At 44.1% G+C, this 15,245-nt stretch overlaps 1 protein-coding gene, 1 long non-coding RNA gene and 1 pseudogene across 5 annotated transcripts in view; 1 reads left to right on the top strand and 2 right to left on the bottom strand.

Moving 5' to 3' along the window:
• LOC147009960 (uncharacterized) overlaps positions 1-15,245 on the top strand; it is a 147,353-nt gene that overhangs the window by 49,021 nt on the left and 83,087 nt on the right.
• Positions 1,131-11,505, bottom strand: LOC147009963 (uncharacterized; annotated as a pseudogene).
• The window catches only part of LOC147009959 (uncharacterized), a 94,611-nt gene continuing 91,024 nt past the window's right edge, over positions 11,659-15,245 (bottom strand). For 3 of the 4 annotated variants that reach the window (XR_015053080.1, XR_015053081.1, XR_015053082.1), the window contains exon 3: positions 11,659-13,265. This is a non-coding gene — a long non-coding RNA (uncharacterized LOC147009959). The remainder of the gene's footprint in view (positions 13,266-15,245) is intronic. The other variant, XR_015053083.1, reaches the window with a different exon arrangement.

The raw sequence follows: 15,245 nt of genomic DNA, 5'->3' as shown, positions 1-15,245 counted from the left end.
CTGCCGACTTACGCCTAGTCTACTGTACAATCGAAAATCTGTGGCATGATTTGAAGATTGTTGTCCATCAATGCTCCCCACACAACTACACTGAGTTTGACCAGTCTTGTACAGAAGAATGGACAAATATTGCCCAATCAAGGTGTGCAAAGTTGGTAGAGACCTTTTCCAACAGATTAACATCTGTAATTGCTGTCAAAGGTGCTTCCACCAAGTATTAACTCAGGGGGGTCGACACTTATCCAACCAAGATATTCTCGGTTTGTATTTTTTATTAATTTCTGACATTTGAAGAATTTGTTTTTCACTTGGAAGTTGTGGTATACGATGTGTAAATAAAGGTGGAAAAAGTCTGATATAATGCAATATAATTCCAGTCTATAAGGCAGCATTCTTTATAAGACAACAAATTTAATTCCAGGCCATAATGAAAACATTCTTTCTCTGGAACGCGACGTGCTGCTCTGGCGCATGCTCCTTTACCTGACCTGATCTGATCTATAAGACAACAAAAGGTGAAAATTTTGAAAGTCGGTGTCGACTTTCTATAAGCACTGCAGGACATTGTGTTTATTTCTAAATCATGTCCAATCAATTGAATTGTCCACAGGTGGACTCCAATCAAGTTGTAAGAGACATCTCAAGGATGATCAAAGGAAATTGGATGCATATGAGCTCAATTTGGAGTGTCACAGAAAAGGTGTTGAATACTTAATGACACAAAAGACATTTCAGCTTTTCGTTTTTAATTGATTTGTAAAAATTATAAAAACATGTTTTCACTTTGTCATTACTAGAAGCACCCGCTCCCTACGGGAGCCTAGGGGTTCAGGTTATTATATTTATGCCTATTTTACACCAAGGGGTCCCAGGATTACACACCCAAAAAATGGTTACGATCGGTTCAGCAGTTTTTGCAGTACCTGGGAACAGACAGACGGTGAATTATAGTAAGGTGGGGTATTTTGTGTAGATCAGTGAGAATTTTTTTTTAATTTAAGCCATTTTAAATTCAGTCTGTAATAAAAACAAAATGTGAAAAAGTCAAGGGGTGTGAATACTTTCTGGAGGCACTGTATAGACAAGAAAGAGACGTAAAACGTAAAACCTAACTCACTGGGCATGAGAGATCACACTCGTACAACAAGACAATAATGCAAGCAGGACTTCCCTTTGTCTCGACAATCTGCACGGTGGATGCAGAAATTAATGCAGTCCACTTTGGAAATCAAGAGTGAGGTGAGAGCCAATAACGATTGTGTCGAAAGACGCAGTAACACAGCCACGAGCAGGGCCAGCGATGAGTCTGCCTTCAAACAGAGCACGTGGTCGTTGTTGTCCTTTTCCGCAATAAGGCCTCCTGGTGGGAACTTCTTCTTCCGCCTGCAACTGCTGATGTCTTTCTTCTCCTCTTCAAAAGCAGGTGATACCAGCTTGGGTCTACCCAAAACTTCTGCAGAGCGAGCCACAATATTCTCTGCCTCACAAGCTCCTCCATGGGCCACTTGCTCGGCCTCCTTCCACACGACCCTCTGTCCCTCTTTGGTGGATTGCAGTTCTTTACTTCTTTCTGGGTGGAGTCCATCTCTTGGATGTCCACAGGGACACCCCTAATCAAAATAAATCTTCATTGCCACTTCCAGCTCAACAGCACACGGTCGCCACGGCTGGCTCACACTGGCCAGCCAGATAGATCGTAATCAGCCTCATTGCACACCCGTGACACGTGTGCCTCTGTGATGGGAAGTCCTCACCAATCCCCACGTGCAAAGAAGAGGTATTTCTGCATACATAATTAATCTGTCTACCCTGTCCATATATTACATATGCTGCCTCCTCAGCGTCACATGTAAAAACGACTTGCTCTGATCCGTCCCTGTTACATGGCAATGTAAGCTATTCAAAACACACAGAACATACTCCACTTACCACAGTCTAGCTCTGAACCCCCCCCCCCCCCAAACTCTGCCCTCCCCACCACGTAACACAATGGAGAAGGAGGGATCACAGCCTTGTTAAACATAAGTATGCTTAGTTCTCAGAATTGCTAATTTCTTTAAAATTTCAGATTTCACTCCAGATTTCGACACTTATTTAGTCCACGAAGTCAGGTCAGGTCAGGCTCGATCTGTGACCTGCTACAGGTACCATGTAAACCTGTACTAACCTGTTCCATGGTCGGGTTGTCGGCGACTAAACCGTCTCCCCCACCAGGTTTTCTGGTGAGGAGGGTGTTTGGATATGGACACCCAGCAGGATTAAAAACAAAACCTGTCAAAGGGCGGAGGAGCTCCTTGTGAGCCAACGGCCATCCATATCTAGTGCCCAACTGTGTCTGCGGACGTCCTCCTTCAGTTGGGTCACTTCTTATTAGGAGGTTGGTGGCAGGATTTGCACTCCGGCCACCGTAAAACCCTTCATTCCGCAAAATGCAAAAACGCAAAAAAATCTGAAAACCCACTCCGTGGGAGTACCTCCTGTGCAGCTTCCCTTCGCAGGGCAGCTCACCGGATGAAGAGATTGGGGCAAAGCCTTCGGGACCCCCAATCTTTGATGATAGGAGGGAAACCACGGGGTAACATCCCTGGGTCAGATTGCGGGAGAGTGTGTCGGAGTGGTGCTGAGGTGTCGTCCACCAGACGGCGGTCTCCTTGGGTTAACCTGAGGCGGTCCCTTCGGGTGGGTGCCTGGAATGTCCTATCCCTAAGAGAGGATGATCACCTGTCTCTGTTATCATCTGAGCTCAAGCGTTTGGACATCGGGATTGCAGCTCTCTCTGAGGTTCGGAGACCGGATTGCGGCGAGATAATGGTGGGTGGTTACACCTGCTATTGGTCTGGTCGCTCTGATGGTTACCATACCCAAGGAGTTGCTGTAGCTGTGTCCAATAAGCTGACCCCAATGATAATTGAGGTAACACCGGTCACCGAGCGTATTATGAGATTAAGGATTCGTCACTCCTTAGGTGTCATTTCCCTGGTCTCTGTTTATGCTCCGACTGAGGTGAGTGATCTCACCGTGAAGGATGCATTCTACGCCACACTCGAGTCTGTGGTTGATCAGTGCCCCAGACGAGATACACTTCTCGTCTTGGGGGATTTCAATGCATCGACTGGAACTGATAGGGATGGTTATGAGGTGTGTGTTGGTCCCCATGGGTCAGGAACTATGAACCAGAATAGCACTAAGTTCCTTGACTTTGCAAGAAGTCATGGACTTAGGGTGGCTGGTTCATGGTTTCAACGCCCACAAGCTCATCGCTGGACTTGGTATTCCAACGCTGGCGGTGTGGCAAAGGAGATTGACCATGTCCTCATTGACGGTCGCTGGAGGATGATCCAGAACTGCAGGGTCTACCGGAGTGCTCAGTTCCTCAATACTGACCACAGGCTTGTTGTAGCAACTCTAAAGCTGCACCTTAAATCCTGGAAAATGGTACCATCCCAGCCTAGGCTGGATGTTGCCAAGCTCAGGGATGAGAGAGTAGCTGAGGAGTTTGCGAACAGGCTGAGTGGACACTTGGGGGGTCTGGGTGCTTTCTGGGGTCCTGAAGAGTTGTGGAGCGCCTTCAAGACCACCGTCCTTGATGTTGCCGGTCTTGGAGCTCACTGCAGGGCAAAGAAGAATTTTGTCTCTCAAGGGACACTGGATACCATTGACCAGAGTCGCAGGGCCAGGCTGAATGGCAGAGCTGAGCTGTTCAGGGAGCTGAGGCGTAAAACTGTACGTGCACTGAGGGTGGACAAGGAGGCCTATGTGCGAGGAATCTGTGAGGGGGTAGAGCATCACCTGTGGACAGGTGATTCTCGTCCCGCTTACAGGGGAATTCGCGCATTACGTTCATCCAAGCCCATCCCTCGGAGCACTGCAGTTCGAGCAGAGAGTGGTAGGCTCTTGACAGAGGAGTCTGAAGTGAAGGCCTGCTGGGCCGGTTACTTTGAGCGGTTGTACCAGGCTGATCCCCCAGCTGTCGAGTTGGACGTCAAGGGTGTTACAATCCCTGTTGCTGACCCTCAAATCAACTGTGGTCCACCTTCGCTTGTGGAAACATGGGCTGCGGTGAACCAGTTGAAACGGGGCAAAGCTCCAGGGATCTGTGGCATCCATGCCGAACTTCTCAAGGCTGGTGGAAATGCTGCACTCGTGTCGTTGCATGCAGTTTTGTGCTCTGCCTGGAACACAGGCATCATCCCAACTGACTGGAAGAGGGGCCTTGTTGTCCCTCTCTGGAAAGGGAAGGGTGATCGCCAAGACTGCAACAACTACCGAGGGGTGACGCTGCTCTCAGTGCCGGGCAAGGTCTTTGCTCGGATAATACTTGATAGGGTTCGCCACCATCTGCTTGAGCACCAACGTCCAGAGCAGTCAGGCTTTACACCAAAGAGGTCAACGATTGACCGTATCCTTGCACTTCGTGTCCTCACCGAACGCAGACGAGAGTTTCGGCAGGGGCTGCTTGCAGCCTATGTTGATCTCTGTAAAGCGTTCGATTCAGTGAATCGGGATGTCCTCTGGAGGATTCTTGGTCTTCGTGGGGTGCCACCAAAACTGATCGATCTGATGTCTGAACTCTACTCTGGTACTGAGAGTGCTGTGAAGTGTGGTGGTACCATCTCTGACTTATTTCCAGTTGTTACTGGAGTTCGTCAGGGATGTGTACTTGCCCCCACACTTTTCAGCACTTGTATGGACTGGATTTTAGGGAGGATGTCGGAGAGATCAAGTTGCGGTGCATCATTTGGGAATGTCAAGATCTCGGACCTTGATTTTGCAGATGATGCAGTCATCTTTGCGGAGACTTTAGACATCCTCTTGGGGGCCTCGAGGTGCTGAATGAGGGGTTGGAGCCGTTGGGATTACGGGTTTCTTGGGTCAAAACTAAGATCCAGGCTTTCGGTGACATCTTGGATGCTGCTGTCCTGTCTGTGTCTGTTTGTGGTGAGGATGTTGAGGTCATGGAGAGTTTCACTTACCTTGGCAGTGATATTCATGTCTCTGCTGGCTGCGAGTCAGAGGTCAATAGACATCTGGGTCGGGCCTGGGGAGTCATGGATTCACTGGATCATGGGGTGTGGCGCTGCCGGTACCTGTGCGGGAGGATGAAAGTCCGAGTCTTCAGGTCCTTGGTACTTCCAGTCTTGCTCTATGGGTGCGAGACTTGGACTCTGACCAAGGATCTGAGACGGAGACTTAATTCCTTTGGTACCAGGTCTCTTCGGAGAATCCTTGGCTATCGCTGGTTGGATTTTGTGTCCAACGAGCGGTTGCTGAGAGAGACTCGGATGAGATTTGTTACCTGCATAGTCCGTGAGCGTCAGTTGCGGCTGTATGGACATGTGGCTCGTTTTCCTGACGCTGATCCTGCTCACCAGATTCTCTCAGCGAGGGAGTCTCATGAGTGGAGGCGGCCAGTGGGCCGACCACGTGCCTCATGGTTGCAACAGGTTGACCATCATCTCAAGGAGATGGGGATGGGCCTGGCATCTGCCTGGGGGATGGCCAGATGGAGGCCCCTGGAGTACCGGCGGAAAGTGGACGCAGCAACGCGCTGTTCTGGCACATGCTCCCATACCTGACCTGAGAAGACAGAATTTGATTACACACTTTAATTTGTACATAACAGTCCAACGTGGAAAATTGCATCACATAATGCATGAAATCGCTCCAAGCTCCTAATTTGACAACTATAGCACCTACAAAAGTGATATACAGTATACGCCGATTATTAGGTATGAAGATCAGGCATTCGATTGACCGTATCCTTGCACTTCGTGTCCTCACCGAACGCAGACGAGAGTTTCGGCAGGGGCTGCTTGCAGCCTATGTTGATCTCTGTAAAGCGTTCGATTCAGTGAATCGGGATGTCCTCTGGAGGATTCTTGGTCTTCGTGGGGTGCCACTATAGCACCTACAAAAGCGATATACAGTATACGCCGATTATTAGGTATGAAGATCAGGCATTCGATGATATGAGTGAGGAAAGTGAAAAAAATACATTTTGAGCACTGTATCTGACAGAAATCGTTGTGGCCTATTCCAAGTCAAGGCATTGTTGAGCAAGCCGAAACAAAATGGCGGCTTAAGACCCCTGCCAAAGGTGATGGCAGGCTGACCAAGATTGCATGACGCTATCTTTGTAAGCCTTTCTTTTGTGATAAATTATCTTCAAAAGGGGTGTTTAAATTTATCCAAATACCCAGTTTTCATGCATGCTCCTGGTGAGCACTTCCTCCTCCTCCAACTGCTGAAGTTTTTCTTCTCCAAATACCCTTGGAAGTTTCAGGCCACTTGGTTTCATGTTTTTGAAGTTGTGTAGGACACACACACACACACACACACACACACACACACACACACACACACACACACACACACACACACACACACACACACACACACACACACTTATTATTTGAGATTTTGATGATTGTACATCCATGCAATAAGATAATCGATCAAAAACTCACGTTCTACTTTATTGCAGTTATTGCATTTATAGGCAACAATGTTTTGGCCCAAGCTCCCACCTCCTCAGTCCTGCCTCCCTCTCCTCACTCTGTCCCACCTCCGTCCCCTCTCTCTCTCCTCCCTCTCCCCCTCTCTCCGTAATCTCCCTCCTCTCTCCTCCCTCTCTCCTCTCTCCTTCACCACATCACATCCAACCAGAAACCGCTATAAAATGCATTTTGCATTATAAAACATCAATATCTGTTCAATTTTCTTCCTGGGGGTTAGTTTATATATTTTAATTTATGCTTGCTTACAGTACACATAACAATTGTTTCATTTACAGTGGATAATTTAAATATTTTAATTAATTTACCTGAGCATAATTGGGTATTGGTACTGTTGTGAGTTTCGCCCCGAAGGGGATGCAAGACTATTCCAGTGTGTTTGTGGAAGAACGGAACCCAGTTGATAATCCATGTGGTCGGGAAACCATTCAATTGCTTATGGGTTAAGGTTCTTACTATAGCTAAGAGAACATACGTTTTGAGGTTTACAATTTAAATGAAGTTGAATATAGGATGTTGTGAAATTAACATCATTTACAGCAATCCTTTAAATTATATTATATTTCAGGAATAGCCGATGCTGTACAAGTGTGTGTGTCCCTGCATCTATATAATTTCGCTTTTAAAATGGTTCTCTGCAACTGCTTGTCCAATCGATGTGAAACTTTAAACATAGGAGGGACTCCCCATGGAGAATATTTTATTGTCTGTTGATCACCACACATTCATTCTAGGAAGGGATCCAGCGATGAATGGCTGCCCTATTAAGGCTGAAGTTGATGATTCCCATTGATGTTTTGGAATCACGATTGACAGTTTGTTCAATAGCCTGGTAGCTATTGATGCAAAACCATGCTGATCTTGTCGCTTGGCCGTCCAGTGTCCACGTTCATGTAGTTCAGTATAGCAGTGCGGATAGATTTTGTGAAGACCAATCATTTGAACCCAGTATGCCATCAAATATCGGGCATAATTTACATGGTCTTCCGGAGAAAAAAATCAAGGCAACACAGATCTGGTTGCAACGACATGGAGCTCCCAGTTTGATTTGCGAGAGGCTCGTATCCTGGAACGGTGTAGGCTACATGTCCTGATTCATTGAATAAAAAATGCTCCAGGCAGTTTAGCAACACTTTGAGGTTTAAATCACTTTTACTTTATTTTAAAACGCTCCAAATGGGATGGTAAAAACCGCGCTTTCTCCACATACAACCACCGTCCCACCAGACATTGAAGAGCCACCCTTGCCCCTTTCCAACGAAGATGATGTAACACATGGGTGGAGCATAAATATGCATGAGTCAAAACATGAATATGCATGAGGCAAGACATGCACGGAACATAAATATACATTTTACATTCAAACTTGGTTACATCACAGCTCAAATGAAAAGGAGCAACATGTTCCCCATCTCCAGATAGGATTTTCAGAAATCAAAAGTGCGATTAGCCTTTCTTTGCTCTTCAACAAATTTGTCATGCATAGACAGGATTGCAACGAGGTCAGCGCTAATGTTGCATGAGCCAGACAGGAATGATGAGTAGCAGTTACTGATAATGCCAACAACACAAGTTCCTTCTTCATCACTCAGTTAGTCAAGAAACTTCTGGAACTTGAGTCGATGGAGACATTCTGAGAGGAGCTTATGGCACCAGATGGATCGATTGTAATAATGACCTGAAATGAAACAGTTCATTGACCTTTTGGTTATTACCTCTGCTTCAACAACCCTGTCCTTAAGACCAGCATCACTGAAGCGTTTTTCAATTACTGTCAGAAGTGCCATCCATCCATCCATTGGGACCATACTCTGTGCAAAGTGTTGGCGTTGCCTAAGCGGTCTCCTTGGCTATTGGGCACAATCCTGGATGGGTCGCCACCCCGACACAGGATACCAGCAAGCTTGCACTTATTTTGCCGACCTCGGAAGGATGACAGGCAGAGTCAACCCGACCTGGTATTAATTCAACAGCCAAGTGTAATTTCAACTCAGGATCCAAGGATCCCAAGCCCACCACCCTATCCATTAAGCCAACACCAGGCATAGAAGTGCCATGCATTTATGAAACTCACCCATTCTCACTGCTAACATTGTCATCAATTAATTATCACTCCACTGAATTTCTTGAACCTTTGTAGAAATAGCCTGGCAACAAACATTAACCATGTGATCCAAATTCAGAGCATCAGCCATAACCAAGCTTATCTTCATCATGGTATCAATTGTGGCTATTTCTGTTGGCGATGCATCTACAACAGGTAGGTAATGAAGAACAGGTTTGTTCAGCATCTTATCAGCCTGAAGTGTGGTGTGAAATCCCATCCATCCCAGAATGAAGTGTAGCTCCTTGTCTCCAAAACCACAGTAAATATATGCCATTTCAGATGGGACCATGCCTTTCATAATCGCTTCATAATTATCTCTTTTGCTAGCACTACCCGAGAGGAATCCTAAATTCTGAGGTCCATGTCGTTCCTTCCGAGTGTAATATTGTAATATTCAATATTACTCATTTGGCGGCTTTTTAGAGCACGACTGCTTTTTTTCACACAAATGATCACAAAGCAGTAATTCCCAACATCTACCTCCCTCTGAGCATTTTGAACCATTAACACATTTGTGTGGTGGGTAGGTAGTTCCTTTTCCAGTTTGTGTTTCCTGACCAAAATCTGTTATCCCACACAATAACTGTATCCACACCCTTGGAGAAGCCAGCGGGAATGGAATTTACAGACTGGTAGATATAAAGTTTGGCTATGCTGCTCTCATGATGGACAACAGTTTCCCATGATGAACAGTGACCAGGTTTGCTGATCAAGTTCAATAACAGGGAAGACCCTGTCAAATGACGAATCGTCATGCCCAGAGTGACTTTGGAGTTTTAAAAAAAAAATTCTTTGGATGCAAGGAGAATAATGTCCAGCTGGCAGAGTGATAATATTGTCAGCTCCACATCCTCAGATAAGTGGACAAGATATTTGAGGGTTGGTTCATCACTAACCCCAATGACCCGTGTTAAGCAGTTATATATAGCCACAGGTACCATCTGCTTAACGGCAGACAGATAATGGTCAGATGCTAATCATGGCCAAGGGCACTGAAGTCCAAGAGAGACATTCATTTCTGTGTATGAACATACCGGCATTATAAACAATGCAGACAGTATCAGTGTTGGTCTGCCCACCTGATATTTGTGCTTCATTGGCTTGGTGGGTTGGTCGGGTGGATGAAGAATTTGAACGTTTGACGTAAATGTCAGTGCCACTCACTTCAGCAGCACTCCTCTCAGACTCAGTACTGTCAGATGTTTCAGATGGGAGTTGATTGACCAAGGTTGTTGCTGTCAAAGTGTCAGTAAACAACAACAGTGATCCAGTATATTCCAGTGTGATGGTTGATGAAAAATCAACTGTGGAAATTGCTGCACTTGCAAAAATTTGATATTATCATTCCTGGAAATAACAAAATACAAAACTACATGACAGTTTATTACATTCAAGAGTCAATGTTTGACAATTTCCACTTGGTAACCAGGAAAATCTGCAGACTGATTTCAAATCAAGGTGGTGATCAGATACATAACTTCCAACTTAGCAGAATCGTATATTGACTTCAGCAAACAGACTCGGTCTCTACTCACCTTACCCTTGATAATAACACTCCACGATATTTTTTCACCATTTTAGTGAATATATCAACATGTTTCGTCAGATGGAAAACGTCTTCATTTGTTAATGATTCTTGGCTGTATCATATCTTGGCAGAATGCTCTATATGCTTCTTCATAAAAGGTGGTATTGAGAATAGAGAAATGATTCAATTGTCATGTTGAATCATACTGTCAGAGTCAGTAACTCGAATCATACTAAAATCTCTTGATACAGATTCACATGTTAAATATGCGTCCAGAGAGTTGAACCCTTCAAAGAAATATTGTCATTTGAAAACCAACCTGTCACTTGGAGATCCTTGTGCACTGTAGGCTTCTTTCTCTCCTTGTTCAGAAATCTCGTTTGTTGCACAAAACACAATTTTTGATAACATACTTCTGAGGTCACACAGTCGGACCTTCTGGTATGGATCAAGATGCTTTCATCCTTCATTTTAGCAGCCTCAATTAGATGTCCTGAAATATAATATGAGACAACATGTACCTGGGAGGAAAATTCATTACTCTCAGCACAAACTACCTATAATGGATGGAAGAAACTGTTAGTTTTTCATCTACATTTTAAACTCATGGCTTACCTGCTGTGACTGTTTCAGCTTGAACTAATGGGCCACACTTTGGTCTGTGGTGTTGACTCTTGTACCATGATTCTTTTTTGCAAAAATGCAAATACGTGGGAGGATATGACATTTAGAAGACAATGGCAGTGCAGATTTTAACCGCAGACTCTTTTGGGTGACAGCAAGGGAATGGGGTTTTCTGACAGATGCATCTGTCAAGGCAGATATCTCTGCAGCTACCTCTAGGACTTCTCTGCATACTTTCTGACTCACAAGCAGTCGATTTTAATCTGTAAACCGAATGTAATATGTCAGATCATTACCAGCACTCGGTGAAATTTTGAAGATGTCAATGCCAGCATGATTGTGATACTGTGATCTGGTGATGTCACCACTCTCCCCGTCTAAATCTAACCATTTCCCGAAACAGTCACGATACTTATTCCATCTAACTTCAGACAATGGACATACATTTTGTGCTTTTACTGAAGCTATATGGAAACACAGAGTAAGGGCAAATTCCCATTGGATTTTGCTTTGGACATGACTCACCTCACGCTGACATGAGGGTTCCCATCGCAGTCCAGGTAGTGCACGTGTTTACAAAAATATGGCTCCTGGTTGGCTTGGAGTGCTGTTGCTGCACTGGCTGCACTACTTCCTCTGCTGCTCACAGCTGTCGTGGAAGTTCATATACTTATAAAACAGAAAAGACTTTAGAGTCCAAATATAATTTTTTATTGTTATAAAAGACACATGTGCAGAGCGAAAGCCTGTTGTAAAATCCAAGCAATCTCTAACTATATGTGAAGTTACATTGAGTATATATATATATATATATATATATATATATATATATATATATATATATATATATATATATATATATATATATATATAATTTTAGTGAGGTGTAGTTTATATGATGGGCATAATTTCCAGGAAAACTAATCAATCAATGATAAGCTACAGAAAGACTTTACAAATCCCTTTTATACTTTGTCAAAGTAAAATCACCAAAACAGGATGAAAAAACAGCTCCTTATATGGTCATGGCTCCAGCTGGCCCAGACGAGAGAATATGAGATAATGACCTTTGGTCAGGGCATACAGGGCCAGCGGAACATAGATAAGGTGACAAAGGCTTTTCAGTATCTGGAGGACTTTGCTCACAGTGGACAAATCTCCTTGCGAAGCTTTCCCAATATATATTTATTTAATTATCTCTGGCACACAAACTTTACGAAGGCTCATTAGTATTTTACCCTAGTACAAGTTCAATTAAAGTTTATTTTCCCACAATTCCCCCATTTTGTTAATACAGAACAGCACAAGGGTTTGTTCTGTAAGGACAAACATACAAAAATTTTAATTTGTCTTTGGCTAGCTGCAGGTCCATTTCCACAGCATCACCCAGACTTGCGCTCCGTGGTGGGTTAACATCCGAGCAAGTGAGTGCAACCCCGGGGTGCCACCACCTCCCCTTCTTGTCTTGTTCACAGAGTTTGGGCACCTTGGCAATCTGTAAGAAAAAAACCCGATGCACACCGAACATATACATCGAATAGGCAATCGCCTTTCCTGATTATACTAATCATCTTTTATTTGAGCAAGCCGCTCGAATTCCTTTTCCACCTCAGTTTCTAAAGTTTCTTTATTGATGCACATCCCTTCCTCACAATAATCCAGCTGTTTTTGTTTCTTTTGCAACAATTGTTGAATTATTTCAAAAGGGCTCTCATCAATCTCAGGGCACGTGTGTTTACATTTTCGTGTTTTCCATAAAATTCCACCAATACGGTGTCGCGACCAGATTTTACATTATGTTCTTCATTTTCTGGGTTTTCTGGATCTTCCTGGTCACTCAAAGATGGTCGGTCCAGAAAAACTTCATGCGCCACCATTGTTGTCACTGTGGCAAATTTTCTCACACACACAAAGATTATTGCTTTTATGTATGCTACGATAACAACAGCAACGAATACCATTAGTCCAATGAACAATGTATGGAGTATCCATGCTCCCCATCCACCAAACATTCCCTTTAACCAGGATCCAAACTCCCATCCTTTAATATAATCATGGTATTTAGCAGCTACTTTTCTTACATGCTGTACCACATCATGGATATTTTCAGTTATCTGGAATGTAGGTGCAACATTCTTTCCCAATTAAAGTACAAGTCTCTCCTTTGGCTGCCAAGATCATGTCCAAGGCTATCCTATTTTGCATGGTTTTTGTGTGCAGGACCGCCATCTCGGCGTTGACTTTATCAAAGCCATCAGCAGTTTGGTTCCCGAATTCCTCCAATGAGGCTGCCATTTCAATAAGCTCTCTCCCTGCTACCCATACCCCATACTAGGGAAAGATTATCATTGCTGCGATCTCCCCTTCTAAAATACTCCTCTTTTGTCGTAGAATACCTTCAAATGGTGAGTTAGTGGTCTGACGTATATGTGGCACCACGTAATCCAAGTATCAGGATCCAGTCCAATTATGTGGCAACGAAGGATAGGCCCTGAACCCGCATACAAAGTAGGTGTCATTTGATGCTTGTTTGGTTATCTTTCGAACATTTTTTTTGCATAATCGCCACCAGTATATTACTGGTCCTATTGATCGTGACAACATCTCCAAGGTTTCTGCTTCTTTAATCTCTGGGATATATAAAAATACACCCCATCCAGGGTACATCTCACCGTTCACTCCAAGCAGCAAAGCAAATCTCTTCCCAATAAATTTATGGGTGTATTGGCTGCTAACAAAAAGGCATGGTGTGCCTCTAAAGACCCATATTCAACAATTAATTTTTGCGTAACTGGAATTGTTTTGGCTACACCAGAAATTTCCATTACATTAGCACACTGTTGTGATAATGGTGTGGTGGGCATAGCATCTTTTCTAATTGTTGAGCGAGTAGCACCCGTGTCCACTGAAAATGAAATGTCTTTCCCATTTACCTTCGGATTTAAGGTCAGTTCATCTGAAGGGGTCGTGGTCAGTAGTGGCAGCACTGATGTCAGCTCCCTCTCGCACTGTCAATACCACCTCTCCTGCTGTTTCGCTTGTCGGTTCTCTCCTGGCTGTTCCCTGTATCGTGGTTGGGGATTCCTACCCTGCTGTTGGTTATACGGACAATTCCTTCCCCAATGAACCATTTTCCCACAGTTATAGCAATCATGTGGGCCTGAAGGGGATCCTCGTGGTGGGGTTGCATCCCTATTTTTCACTCCCCTCAATTTTGCCTTCATTTTCCAATCTGGCCCAATTGGGGGAGGGAATCCTGATACATCGTCGTCATTGGATTCTTCCACTAGTTACATGCGGGGCTGTCAGAATCTCTCCCCTTTTTCGCCATTGTGGATAATCATTTCGATCCCAACGACTCTTCTCTCACCTCTCTTTCCGCTGTTTTCTTTTAAAGTCTTCCACCATTAACATTTGCAAATTCTCTTTTTTAATGGTTTCTTTCTTTTCTGCTGCTTCAAAACAATGTTTTGCTGCAGCCAGAACCTGATGTGGTGTTTCCACCTACCACCCAATTCTCACACGATTTATCTGTTTAGATATCGGCTGCAGTAACCCCTCTACGAACAGGTTCGTTAACAAGTCATTCGGTATTGCCCATGCGGCCAACCCCGAGTACTGGACAATGACTTGCCACAACCCATCCATGAATTCTTCTGGTTCTTCCTCCTTTTGTTTACAGCCATGTATTTTTTCTCAGTTTATTTTGGGTGGGTTTATGGCTGTTCTCAAATGGTGGAGTAGTTGCTGTACCCAGGCAGTATACTTAATTAAATTTCCCCTATTGGTGCCATATCCAGCCACTCAGATAATTTTCTTGTCTTTCACCATATTTTCACTGACAGTACTGTTGTCAATAACCCGGTAACATCACTATGGGTAGCTGAGTTTGAGTTTATATATTGCAATACTTGTTCCACAAACCCCTGTGGGTTGTCTTCATAATCTTTCATCTGCATTTTCCTTGCTTGTAAGTCACTTTGGTTCCATGGGTGATTAACTAAATGGATATTATGTTGATTAGTTTCCGGGTTCCACAACACTTGTTCAATCATTGGGTACATCTTTTCAGCTCCCGTCTCAGTCAGTTTACTGTCTTCAGTTATTTTCCACATTTCTAATGCCATTCCCTTATCGGGATTGCAAGCAGCCTTAAAGGTCACCTCTTTCGCACTCTCCTCTGTTACCTGTGGTGTCATTTGGGTTTTTCCTCCCCAAGCTCCCTGCTGAATGGAAGGCGTTATTACTGATAGCATTTTCTGCACCTCCTTAAGGGTAGCTTGCACATCTTTTAAGCTCCCCTTTATGCTTGCGTTTTTCGATTGCTCTTCCCTTCTGAGGCTCTTATCAACCCATCGCCCAAAAACTTTCCAATCCACCAGCTTTTTTGTGATTTTATTTTTCTCTTTCCAACAATTCCTTTCTTAGGTTTTCTATTCTATCCCGGTTGAATGTGCCTCCTTCAGGGAAG

Source organism: Eptatretus burgeri, chromosome 17, assembly GCF_056783735.1.
Source record: "Eptatretus burgeri isolate ZD-2024b chromosome 17, Ebu_testis_v1, whole genome shotgun sequence".
In the NCBI taxonomy this organism is placed as follows: Eukaryota; Metazoa; Chordata; class Myxini; order Myxiniformes; family Myxinidae; genus Eptatretus; species Eptatretus burgeri.
Note: the sequence above shows the minus strand (reverse complement) of the source record. Positions and strands in the feature narration are given on the sequence as shown.